Source organism: Sorex araneus, chromosome 4 (assembly GCF_027595985.1).
Source record: "Sorex araneus isolate mSorAra2 chromosome 4, mSorAra2.pri, whole genome shotgun sequence".
NCBI classification, from domain to species: domain Eukaryota; kingdom Metazoa; phylum Chordata; class Mammalia; order Eulipotyphla; family Soricidae; genus Sorex; species Sorex araneus.
Genome location: NC_073305.1, coordinates 92797255 through 92808725, shown reverse-complemented (window position 1 = coordinate 92808725; position 11471 = coordinate 92797255).

Here is an 11471-nt window from a genome sequence, read left to right as displayed (position 1 = left end):
TTTTCCTTTTTGGGTGACACCCAGGAATGCCCAGGGGCTATTCCTGGCTCTGCACTCAGAAATCACTCCTGGTGGTTCTTGAGAGACTATGTGGGATACTGGGAATCGAACTCAGGTTGGCCTCATGCAAGGTAAACGCCCAACCCACTGTGCTATGGCTCCAGCCCCTCGACCTAATTACCTTTGACTTTTTTTCTTTTTCATCTAGCTTCTGAGGAAATGAAACTCTGTGCTTGAAAAAAAAATCATTTAAGTGTTCTTGTCAGAGTATTTAAAAAAAAAATACAAAAATCTGTGCCCTAGGGTGTAGCACAATGAATCGCATGCTTTAGATACACCCTGGGATTGAATTCCAGTGTTCCAAACACAAAACTGTTGGCTCGTTTTCTATCATAAAATCTTTGTATTTTAACTATGTTAATATGTTACTAATATATGAAGCTGCAAGACAAATTAGATAAATTAGTTTCTGTCTCAATGCATTATTGAAATAGCTTCAAAATAATTTCAAGGAAGTAAAAATGATAGCTTCAAGAAAAAAAGTAAAACACAATTGAGCTACAATAGAGAACTTAGGAGAGACTGAAATTTGATACTTGGTTTTTAATTCATGATTAAATCTCCCTTTGAAAATTCTGAATTGAAATAAAATATTAACATAGAATTCCTTGTAATGACTTTATTGTAATAAGGGTTTTCTTTTTAATTTGTATGGAGCGGGTAGGGCATTTGCCTTGCATGCGGCTGACCCAGGTTCGATTCCTTCATCCCTCTCGGAGAGCCCAGCAAGCTTCCGAGAGTATATTGCCCACACGGCAGAGCCTGGCAAGCTACCCGTGGTGTATTCCATATGCCAAAAAGAGTAACAAGTTTCACAATGGAGATATTACTGCTGCCCACTTGAGCAAATAGATGAACAAGGGGACAACAGTCAGTGCTACAGTGTTTGGGGCCACATCCTACGGTGCTCAGAGCTTACTCTTAAGTTCAGGGATCACTCATGGTGGACTGTGGGGATATATGTAGTGGAGAGATCAAGTTTGGATGGATCAAAAGCAAGGCAAGTGCCTTACGCACTGCACTATTTCTCCAGTCCAGAGCACACTTTCTTATATCTGCTATTGACTTAATTTGTGACAGTCAAGATTTTTTTTTAGGTAGTATTCACAGAAATGAAAAAGAAATAGATTCAGTTTCATTTCATGATCAGTGTTATGTTTGATCCCAGGATCTATCTAAAGCATCAGGATTCATGCTTCACTGAACCACATCCTGGGTTTGATTTCTCCGCCCCTCTCAGAGAGCCCTGCAAGCTACCAAGAGTATCCCGCCTGCATGGCAGAGCCTGGCAAGCTACCCGTGGTGTATTCTATATGCCAAAAACAGTAACAAAAAGAATTAAAAAAAAAAAAAACCAAAAACAGTAACAAGTCTCACAATAGAGATGTTACTAGTGCCTGCTGGAGCAAATCAATAAGCAAAGGGATGACAGTGATACAGTGATACAGTGAACTACATCCTAGAGCATAGTTTCTTTGTAATTTTATTTTATTGAATCACCGTGTGGAAAGTTACAAAGTTCTCGGGCTTATGTCTCAGTTATAGAATACTCAAACACCCATCCCTTCACCCGTGCCCATATTCCACCACCAAAGACCCCAGTATACCTCCCAACCCCCATCCCCTACCCCCCATCCCTGCCTGCTTAGTTGATAAATTTCACTTCATTTTCACTTTACCTTGATTACATTCCATATTTCAACACAAAATTCACTATTGTTGGAGTTTTCCCCCAAGAAAGACAGCTCTACTGCCAATGAAGCATTTGATAATTAGTTTTCCATTGCTGAGACTGGAAAGACATGAAGTCCCGCTGTTTCAAGTACATAGAATTTTCTTTGTATTTTTTAAAAAAATATTCCTTGACAAGAACACTTAAATGATCACATAGTAATGTTACCTGAAAATTTATGTGAGGAAATCACAAAAAGCATCAAAAATCAAAAATCTAAGCTTTACTTTCTGACTTATGTTCTGAGACTAAAGGTAATTAATTATAAGACAAAAAAAATGGGAGCCAGAGTGATAGTACAGTGGGTAGACCATTTGCCTTGCATGCAGCCAACCCAGGCATTTCCTGGGCCAAAGAAGTAGGAGTATTTTAAGCATTCCTGGATTAAGGACATCCCTCAATACCTGCACAAGAAACTTCTTCCATAATACTACAATTTTTTTTTCTTTTTGGGTCACACCTGGCAATGCACAGGGGTTACTCCTGGCTCTGCACTCAGGAATCACCCTGGTGATGCTCGGGGGACCATATGGGATGCTGGGAATCTAACCCAGGTCAGCTGCATGCAAGGCAAATGCTCTACCCGCTGTGCTATTGCTCCAGCCCCATACTATAAATTTTATTTGCATCAATTGTATACCACAGTTTATAAATTAGAGTACTATGGCTAAACTACTGTTAAAAGTAGTTGTCCTAGTTTCTGTAGTATGAAAATTGTAAATGACTTTTATATAAAACTTGTGCAGCGTTAAATCTTTTCTTTTTGACTCAAAATGCAGTTTAAGTGAGAACAATATAGTTGAAGTTTCTTCCTTTTAACTGAGATTATTTTTAATAATTTACAAATCACAGAAACAGATGTTTTCTTTCTTTTTTATTTTTGCTTTGCCTAAAACAAAATATTTGGAAAACTATTGCATCATTTAACCCCATAGTCAAAGTTATTTCTTAATTCAATAATTATTGGTTGAGCGTCTACTTACATGCCAGGCCCCATGGTATATGCTAGAAATAAATGATGAGCCAAATAAGACACAGATCCTATTCCCATGAAGCTAACAAATTTGTTAAGTTTTTATTAACCAAATAATCATAGATGTGAAGATATTGCAATTCAACGAATTGCTATATGATATAGAATCCACTAAAATTCTCTATTGAAGAAATGATTAAAACAAAAGAACCAAACCTTACATGAGGTTGTATTCTTGTCTCGGGTAGAAATAATAGGTGTAGTGGTTGGGTGTAGCTCAATGTAGAAGTTGCCTTGTGCGTGTGAGGAACTTAAATTTCATCCCCTAACCCCATTCCTCACCCCGTCTCCTCACACACACACACACACACACACACACACACACACACACACACACACATTCAAATAGACTTAAGCTAAGTTTCCAAACAATCTTAAAAGGGTCTGTTGTGGACACAAATGAACACTAGTTACAGGAGGGAGGTGAGGCAAAAGGGGAAAAAAATGAATAGTACATGCTCAGAAATTTCCTTAGGGCAGGGACAGCTGTGAACAGTCCTGGGCACTTTCCTTGTGATTGTGGTGTGTAGTGACCTTGTACATTAATACCATAGACAGTAATACTATTGTAACCATGTTACCTAAAGTTAAAAAATTAACAATAAAAACACTCCCTTGGATAAGAAAAAGAAAGATAGTTTGTGAGATGTTAGTGGGAAGGGAAAATGCAATTTTAAGAAATATTTCTGCAGTTTGTATGTTAACCACTTTGTTACACTCTTATCTTATGTTGAAGGGCATATAGTCATTTTCTCAGGCATGAAGTTGCATTTGCTTTTTCTCTGAATCTCTCATCAAACATCACTAACACAGACTGACTTTAGTGAGATTTGTTCACCCGTGGCTATGTAATTCTAAAAAGACACCAATATTATGAAAGAAAGAAGCCTGGTCTCTTATAGCAATAATAGAAAAATAAGATCAGATACACTCAAAAAGATCTGAGGGGGGCTGGAGCAAGAGCACAGTGGGTAGGGCATTTGCCTTGCACGTGGCTGACCTGGGTTCAATTCTCAGCATCCCCATGGTCCCTTGAGCACCACCAGGACTAATTCCTGAGTGCATGATCCAGGAGTAACCCCTGTGTATCGCTGGGTGTGACCCCCCCAAAAAAAAAACAGAAAAAAAAAGATCTGAGGAAGTGTTTAATATGAGGCTAGAGAGACAGGTCATGAGGTAGAATGGAATGAAAAGGTTTCCAACAAGGTTAAAGGAAGGAACATAGAAAAGTGTTCTGAAACAAGATGATGAAACTCTAACTAAAGATCAGCATTGCTGGACTCATGTACAGAGCATAACACTTCAGGTAAGCTGGAGAGATGAGCCAGAAGCATGCAAAGATGTTTTAGAAGTGTTATTATCCTTAGATGTGCTATTAAGAGGGCAGCATAATGATCATACATTTACTTGAAAAGATCCATTTAGAGTGTGTAGATTAGAAAATGAATTTGAAAAAGATTGGGCAGGTGCTAGCAATCCATCAAACTACATTTATATAAGGTGACAGGAGAGAAATAAACAGAACTGAGATGGTTACAATGAACCAAAATACTAGTATGTTTGATTCGAGACCTATATTATGATAGATTTATGTAGGATGAAGAAAGGACAAAATCAATGATCACATCTAAGTTTTTGTTTTCAATTATTGATAAATAAGGAGAGACATATGGAATTTGGGTAGACTCAAATAGACTGGATTTATGGGACAAAGCCCACAAGCTGAGATTTGAACTTTGGGATCTGAGACTTCATTAATAGGCAAAGCCAACCTCTCAAGTTGGAATATGCTATTAGACATAGAACTTGATGCTAAAGGCTTGACTGTAATTTTAGAGAATATACAATATGAGGTTTTTATAGCAATGCTATTGGTGGAAAACATCCATGTCACTTTCCTACACATTTACCCTTGAGAGAAAGAATGTTTTCATTAGTACAATGCTGCATTCACTCAGTGAAAAGTATTAACAATTAGAGAAAACTTTTTTTTGTTTTATTTTGTTTTTTTTTTGCTTTTTTTGGTCACACCCAGCGATGTTCAGGGGTCACTCCTGGCTCTGTACTCAGGAATTACCCCTGGCCATGCTCAGGGGACCATATGAGGTGCTGGGAATTGAACCCAGGTCGGCCACATGCAAGGCAAACGCCCTGCCCGCTGTGCTATCACTCCAGCCCTGACAATAAGAGAAAACTTAAATTTTTGAGAACAGAATAAGTGTGAATGAATGTATACACATATATTTTGACTGTTGATAGGAACAAAATTCAGCATAATTGTTATCAAGATTTACTACCACTTTCTTTTACAAAACCAAAGCTTGTTCAGAGGTTCAGAAGGGAAAGAGGTTTTAATGCACTAAATAATATTTTAGGGGCCAGAGAGTCTAGGAGGTAAGGCTGCCTAGCATGCAGCTGGTTCAAATCCCCATCACCACATATGGGCCCCTGAACACTGCCATGGGTTCCTCCTGAGAAGAACCAGAAATAGCCTGAGCACTGCCAGGTGTGGCCCCCACATCCCTCACAAATAAATTACATAATATCCTAAAGTTACTAATCATGCTTGTTTTCTTCCTCAACTGGTAACTTTTTTGTGTATTATTCTAGTAAAATGGTTTTCTTCGACTTTACTACAACCTTGGAGACAGAACTGTACTTCTAGAAACTCTCCAAAACGTACCATTAATATAAGTATTGGCCAGATCATTAGACTAGCAAAATGCAGGTGCAGTAGCTACTTGCATTTGATGGAATAAGTGTATCAGAAAACACTGCTGCTAAATGAACTCCTGGGATACAAGTACTGACTTCTATATCAGAGGAATGCCATCCTTAAATCTTGTAAATCCCACAGCATTAGCATACAAACCTGTGGGGCTTCAAGGTTGAGTTCAAGTTATATAAACAACCAAGAACAATGAACTGAATTAGAAGCAAAAGGCAACTCAAATATTGGTGACTGTGATGGGATGATATATGGGTAGAGTGTGTGGAAATGGGGGTGGAGTACAGTGAATGGAGCAACCTTTGGGGGGAGGTTGGAGGCACAGCTGGCGATGCTCAGGGATCACTCCTGGTGCTCAGGGGTGCCAGCGATTCAACCTGATTGGGTTGCATGAAAGCCAAGTGCCTGCTGCTTAGGCAAATGTTTTCTTGCAGATTCTTTCCACCATGAATTGGAGCGATAGCACAGCGGGTAGGGAGTTTGCCTTGCCCGCCACTGACCCAGGTTCGATTCCTCCATCCCTTTTGGAGAGCCCAGCAAGCTACCGAGAGTATCCCGCCCGCATGGCAGAGCCTGGCAAGCTACCTGTGGCGTATTCGATATGCCAAAAACAGTAACAAGAAGTCTCATAATGGAGATGTTACTGGTGCCCGCTTGAGCAAATTGATGAACAACAGGAAGACAGTGCTACAGTGCTTTCCACCTTGGGTTGGAAATAAATCATCATTCTCTACATTACCTATTGTTTGAATAGCCTTCGCCTACACCATTCTTTATGTATAAATGATCATCATTTTAACTTGTTTGTGCCCCGTGGATCAGGAGAGAAGATACTGTGAAAATAAAATGTCATTTTCAGTGGCAAAATCCATGGATAATTCTTACACTAAATACACTGCCCCATATTACAGAATAAAAAAACTTTAGTTCACTGCTGGATCCTTATATTTCAGTACTGCTAAAACAGATGCCATAATTGTACAGGCAGAAGCAGCTTAAAAAGAAGGGGCTGTGTGATAACATAGCGGATAGGGTGTTTGCCTTGCACATGGCTGACCCGGGTTCGATTCCCAGCATCCCATATGGTCCCCTGAGCACTGCGAAGGGTAATTCCTGAGTGCAGAGCCAGGAATAACCCCTGTGCATCGCCAGGTGTGACCCAAAAAGCAAAAAAAAAAAAATAAAAGAAGAAGAAGAAGCTTAAAAAGAAACAATTTTCTAGCAATCGGTCTCCATTATCAGCCCTTAAAAATAGTAGTTATGTCCCCATTAGTGGGGAAAATGGGCACACTGATAAAGGGAAGTAGATGCTGGTTGTGGGATTGCTGTTGAAACCGTATGTCTGAAATTCAACTATATGTAACTACAAATCATGGTTCCTTATTTAAAAAATTTAAACATAAGAAAGCAGAAAGTGTCACTGTACCTATCATTTCTAGCAATGGTACACTGTTGCAATAGACAGCAACATGTAATTATAATTCAAAGTCAGATTATTAAGGCCCATCTGCATAATAATCTAATTATCTCTAAAGATATTGATCTCTGCAAAACATTTTCTCTAAATGACGGTATTAGTTATCTAGGAGGCTTTGGATATGGTAAAAAGGTTTATATTGTTATGGAAGAGATTTTTAAAAGATGTTTTGTTGGAAAAATATCAAAGACAGGGTCAGAGAGATTATACAAAGATTTAAAGGCTTGCCTTGCACATGGCCAACTCTATTTCAATCCCCGAATGATCCCCAAACACTGCCAGGAGTGATCCTGAGCATAGAGCCACGAGGCAGCCCTAGCACCACAGGATGTGGTCCAAAAAATAAACAAAAAAAAGTGGGGGGGGCATGTTTTCAGATTTTGACTAAGAATAAGTAATTCAGAGGATAAATTTATAACAGAAATGAACAAATTAACAAACACTAATAAGGTAATTTTAATGCACAAAACATTTGAAAATAGTTTAATATTAATTTCTTTAGCACAATACTTGCTAGAAGTTAGCGTTTTAATACCTACTTGTCAAAATGCTTACAACTTTTGAATAAGGTCAAATAAAAGATTTTGTTTTACCCACAACCAACTAAACTATAAACATTGATTCTCAAGTTTTTACTCCATTTTTAAATATTTTTTCACCTGAGTTGTTTTTTGGTTTGGGGCCACCCCTTGTGGTGCTCAGGCTTCATTCCCGACTCTGTGCTTAGGGATCACTTCTTGCAGGGTTTGGGGGACCATACAGTGTGGCGGGAAACAAACCCAGATTGTCCATGAGCACGGCAAGTGACATGCCTGCTGTAATATCTCTCCAGCCTCTGCATAGTTTTTTTTTAAGTAAATAGATTTTATTTGGAGGGATTTTTTTGAGGGAGGTAGGGAGAGAGAGAGAGAGAGGAGAGAGAGAGAGAGAGAGAGAGAGAGAGAGAGAGAGAGAGAGAGAGTAACGCGCTCAAGAGAGAACACAGGCTTCTCCAAGGGCAGAGAGCCCTATACACATCCCAGCATTAGATAGGAAAGCATGAAAGTACACATCTCAAGAGGGTAGATGAGGGCGCCACATGTGCTCAGCCATGTGGGCTCGGTCAACATACACACCTTCTGCGTAATTTTTAAATAAAATAAAGGTAGCAATAAACTAGAAATGAAAAGAAAATTAAAAATGAGAACCAAAATTGTTGCCTAAAGTGGGGAAGAAATTGTTGATAAAGGCTAAATTTTATCTTCCAGAGTCATCAATTGTTGTAACATTTGAAAAATTAACATAATGCACATCACAGTTATGAAGGCAGTATCCTAAGAAGTGTGTATATATAGTGGAAAGTGGTAGTCTCTGGAGAGTAGTGTAGATACAATTTATAAACTTGTAGAACTGATGTTATATATTTAGGTAACTGCACAGCACTGTAGCACTATTGTCCCATTATTCATTGAAGTGCTCAAGCAGGCACCAGTAACATCTCCATTGTGAGACTTGTTGTTACTGTTTTTGGCATATCAAATATACCACGGGTAGCTTGCCAGGCTCTGCCATGCAAGCAGGATACTCAGTAGCTTGCCAGGCTCTCTGAGAGGAATGGAGGAATCGAACCCAGGTCAGCTGCATGCAAGGCAAACACCCTACCCACTGTGCTATTGCTCCAGTCCATTTAGGTAACAATCATAAAAAATTTTAAAAACACCATTTACATTTAACTTTACATAAGACTATGTATTTCAAAGCTGGGCATAAAGCAAATTTTGAATAATGACATTGAACATTATTATTTTAATAATATCTTTAGTGTTAAGGAGGAATGATATCTAATGACTCAGTTCTACTAAGCAAAGTCAATGGCCAAAAGGTACATGAAAAATTGCTCTACATCACTACATCGGGAAGATGCAAATCAAAACAAGAAGATATCATCTCACACCATAGAGACTGGAACACATCCAAAAGAACCAGAACAACCAGTGCTGGGGCTGTATCGATAACACAGCAGGTAGCAGGTAGGGCGTTTGCCTTGCATACAGCCCACCCGGGTTCAATTCCCAGCATTCCATATGGTTCCCCCGAGCACCGCCAGGAGTAATTCCTGAGCGTATGAGCCAGGAGTAAACCCTGTGCATCACCAGGTGTGACCCAAAAAGAAAAAAAAGAAAAAAAGAACAACCAGACAGAGCTGGCTTAGATGGGGGAGAAAAGAACTCATTCATTGTTGGTGGGAATGCCGACTGGTCCAGCCTTTTTGGGAAACAATATGGATATTCCTCAGAAAACTAGAAAATTGAGCTTCCATCGAGCAATAGCATTTCTGGGAATGTACTCTGGGGGACCAAAAACACACAGCTAGAACCACCAACTGCACTTCTATGTTCATTGCAGCACTATTCATGATAGCCAGAATCTGGAAACAAACCAAGTGCCCTGAGAACAGAAGACTAGATAAAGAAACTATGGTACATTTACACAATTCAATATTATGCAGCTGATGGTGGTGAAAGGTGTAGTGGTGGTGGGACTAGTGTTTGAATGTTAAATGTAATCAAGTATTGTGAACTACTTTATAAAAATAAAATAAAAAATATTATGCAGCTGTTAGGAAAACTGGTGATGAAATTTGCTTACAAATACATTTCAAACAAGCAAAATATATATTGCAAAACAATTGCACAAGCAGGTAAGAAAATCCATATTTCAGATAGACATTGAGATTTGCAACCAAAAATAAACCCTTTAAGGACACTCTATTAAAATGATCTAATTGGGAAGTTATTAACCAAGGGATAGCAGTAATATTTACCTTTTCAAGGATCTATTTAAAAGAATAAATTCTTGCAAAACATATGGAAATTTTTCCGAGAAATAAAATTTTTCTCCTGAGAAATATTTTTTAAAGCAGTTTAGGTAGTTATATAATCATATACACCAGAGGGTCCCAAATTTATTAATCTACCATCTTTTTCAGACTGGAGCGATAGCACAGCATGTAGGGCATCTGCCTTGCATGCAGCTGACTCAGGTCCGATTCCTCCGTCTCTCTCGGAGAGCCCGGCAAGTTACTGAGAGTATCCCACCCGCATGGCAGAGCCTGGCAAGCTACCTGTGGCTCATTTGATATGCCAAAAACAGTAACAACAGGTCTCACAATGGAGACATTACTGGTGCCCGCTACCATCTTTTTCAGAAAAAACAAAGAAACAAAAAAAACCAGCAACAATCCTTTGGAAATCTACCCCTGCTGCACTGAAGCTGCTGCAGGGCAGTACTACTTCGGGAAACATAGATCTTAACAAAATTATTTTACAAAATAATTAAAATTACTTTGTAAAAACAGGTCTTAGTTTTTTGTTGTTTTGTTTTGAGCCACACCTGGCTTGCACTTAGGAGTCAATACTCCTAGCAGTGCTCAGGGGACTAAATGGAATATCAGGAATGGAACCTGGGTTGGCACGTGCAAGGCAAACACCCTATCTGTTGTACTCAGTCGGGCCCCAGAAACTGGTATTTATAGGCATTGTTATAAGACTCGCTACCTAACCACTGTTTACTCTGTGACAGTTCTGCAGAAAATTAAACAAATAACTTGATTCTTCCGTTATTGATATTTTTGTTTTGAACTCACCTACTTGTGCATGCTTGTTTTATAAATTACTGAAATTTTTATGAAACAGGATCCCCCCCAAAATGGGGTGCCTGGCACCTTATAAAAGCATTATCAATTTTACTCATGATTTATGAAATGGAAGCATTGATTATGCAAACTGTCCTTTGTAGTCAATTATAAGCAATAAGTATTCTAACCATTGTTAGAGGGATCCAAAATTGCTTTTTTTCCCTATTGTTGTTCTCTCACCTCCCCTGCCTTTACTCTTAAACATACTTAGATGCTTTTTTTGGGGGGGGGGAGAGGGGGTCAAATCTTAGAAGCTGTACTCCCAAACTTTGAGATTAATTCACCCACCACTAAGCCAGAACTAGTAAGAACTGTAATAAGTAGAATAATGGTCCCCAAAACTGTTCATTGGATGCGCTTAGGTTACATGACAAAACAAAGAGTTGAGGTTACAGATGGAGTTTAGATTGCTAAGCAGCACATCTTAAAATAGGAAGATTATCCTGGCTTATCTGGGTTTCTGGTCAGATATACTCTGGTGCAGTGTAATCACAAGGATCCTTCAAAATAGGTAAAGAAATAAGGTTAGGGTCAAAAATACCTTGAGGACTTGAGCCCACATTTTTGGCTTTGAAAACAAAGGAACCAGGAAGCAAAAGCAAAAAGAGTCTCTACAGTAGTTTTTCTCAAATGATACCAACCCCACTCGATTCCTCTGGGGAAGGGGTTGGTATAATACACAAAAGGGGTAGGGTAACACAGGCTGGTGTTAAGTTGGGGGTACAATAAGGAGGCAATTTGTTCACTGAAAGATGGGGCAAGGTG